General features: G+C 42.7%; 1 pseudogene; it reads left to right on the plus strand.

The window, feature by feature from the left end:
- Window positions 1-1456: 1456 nt before the first annotated feature.
- Window positions 1457-1593, plus strand: LOC130363323 (U2 spliceosomal RNA; annotated as a pseudogene).
- Window positions 1594-2705: the final 1112 nt, after the last annotated feature.

Consider the following 2705-nt stretch of genomic DNA (forward strand, 5'->3'; position numbering starts at 1 on the left):
GATCAGTAAGTCCTATCAATGGTACCGTTAAAAACTTCAGATCACGGCGCAAAAAATGAGCCATCATACCGCCCCATACATGGAAAAATAAAAAAGTTATAGGGGTCAGAAGATGACAATTTTAAACGTGTTAATTTTCCTGCATGTAGTTATGATTTTTTCCAGAAGTCCGACAAAATCAAACCTATATAAGTAGGGTATCATTTTAATCCTATGGACCTACAGAATAAAGATAAGTTGTCATTTTTACCAAAAAATGTACTACGTAGAAACGGAAGCCCCCAAAAGTTACAAAACTGCATTTTTTTTTCCAATTTTGTCGCACAATGATTTTTTTTTCCGCTTCACCGTAGATTTTTGGGCAAAATGACTGATGTCATTACAAAGTAGAATTGGTGGCGCAAAAAATAAGCCATCATATGGATTTTTAGGTGCAAAATTGAAAGAGTTACGATTTTTTAAAGGCAAGGAGCAAAAAACGAAAATGCAAAAACGGAAAATCCTTAAGGGGTTAAGGACCAGGCCATTTTTCATTTTTGCACTTTCGTTATTTCCTCCTCACCTTCTAAAAATTATAACACTTTCAATTTTGCACCTACAGACCCATACGAAGGCTTTTTATTTGTGCCACGAATTTCACTTTTGTAATAACATCATTTCACCACAAAATCTATGGTGAAACCTGAAAAAAAATATTTGTGGGGCAAAATTGGAAAAAAAAATAAAGCCACTTTGTAAATTTTGGGGGCTACCGATTTTACACAGGTCACTTTTTGGTAAAAATGACAAGTTATCTTTATTCTGTAGGTTCATACGGTTCAACGATGCTAAATTCCTTGTATTGATGGGGCAGAGTGTGACGTCACACGGGGGGCGGAGCCGTGACGTTACTATGCTCCGTCCCCGTGATCGCTAGTAATCAGACCTGGAGTGAGTACATTCCGGGGGCTGATTCTAATGGGGTGCGGCGTGGAAGATCAGCGGCGGGACCCCCGCGATCAGGCATCTTATCCCCTATCCTTTGGATAGGGGATAAGATGTCTTAGCGCCGGAGTACCCCTTTAATCTCATCCTCTATTTTATTCATAAATAAGTTAAACAAAAGCGGCCCAGTACTGAACCTTGGGGGACACCACTAATAACCGGGGACCAATCAGAGTATTAACCACCACTCTCTGGGTACAGTCCTTAAGACAGTTTATAATCCAGTGACAAATAAAAATTTCAAAACCTAAAGACTCCAAAAGGAAACTGACAGGCTGTTCACCCTTACTAAACCCAATACACTGGAATATAGTGCAGGTGAACAGCATTAAAACAAGGGGTCAAGTTCTGGCCTTTTGTTCCCCTATTGCTAAAGCGTTTCTGTGTGCATGGGAGGCAGGGAGCCAGCTTGCCGTGCTTCCCTGCATCCTCAATATGCAGCGCTATGCCTGCCCCTGAAATTAATATTCTAATCGCTTCTTTGCCTTTTGGCTAAGATCATGTGTAGTATCTGTACTTATCAGTTCTTATCGGTGGATCCGGTACCACTGATGCGGGACTGGTGGGGATGGATGCTGCATGGAGGGGGCAGGTGTACCAGGACATTTCAGGGCTGGTTCTGAGGAATCAGCTCAATGGCTGCCCTGATGTGACCAGTTTCTGCCAGGTCTCGCCATGAGGCTAGGAGGGTCTAGAGCCAAGGTACAATTGTGCCTCGGGGAGTGGTGACCTCGAGGTGGTGAAACTCACTGAGAGGAGGATGGGCTCACTGAGTGGATGCACCTGCACCTGCACCAGTCTCTACACCTGTGGCATTCACCTCTTGATTTCCGGCCTTCTGGCTAGGATCGGATACATTTTTATAGATCCAGCCGGATGTCTGGACAGTATATCTGCACACATTCACTTATTTCTTTTGTGTAACTTTTTACATGTTTGTTTGTACACAGGATTGTCAAGGTGTGATAGCCCTTTTGAGTGTCCCTCCTTTGAGCGCACCTCCCTGCAAAAACCCCGGGTACACCTGCATGGGCAGGGTACTGACCGTTTATCGGCTCTGCAGGCGGATACCTTAGTTAAAACCTAGGTGGATGCCGGGAGCATTTGTGGCCCCTTAGTAGCCGCGGCAAAAAGAGACATTGAATCTGGAACCTCACAGGTGCCTTTTGGCTCAGAGGGGAAAGGTAAGATTTGTTGGGGGCTCTCTCCTTCCTTCCTTCGTGTTTTTTTTAGTGTAACACGTTTTCACTTTTTATTGCACTTTGGGTGATTGAGAGCACATTCCTCGGCTCTTAGATTGAAATGAATATTCTAATTTCTTCACTCACATCACAAGAACATGAGAGTGAAGAAATTAGAATATTCCTAGAGCCCTTTGTGAAGCACCACATTTGCCTTACACCAGTCCCTCGGCACAACACCAGACACCAGAGAATCTCTAAATATTATGCACAAGGGTACATAAATAACTGAATTGAGTTCTCTAAGAACTCTTAAGTGTAATCCATCTGGTCCAGGAGCTTTGCTTACGATCACCCTTATTTAATTTACCTTGGACCATATTTACACTAAAGGGGTACTCCGGTGGAAAAAAAAATGTTTTCAAATCAATTGGTGCCAGAAAGTTATACTGATATATAAATTAGTTCTATTTAACAATCTTAAGGCTTCCAGTAGTTATCAGCTGCTGTATGCTCCAGAGGAAGTTGTGTAGTTCTTTT

The sequence above is a fragment of the Hyla sarda genome, chromosome 3, assembly GCF_029499605.1.
Source record: "Hyla sarda isolate aHylSar1 chromosome 3, aHylSar1.hap1, whole genome shotgun sequence".
Lineage (NCBI taxonomy): Eukaryota > Metazoa > Chordata > Amphibia > Anura > Hylidae > Hyla > Hyla sarda.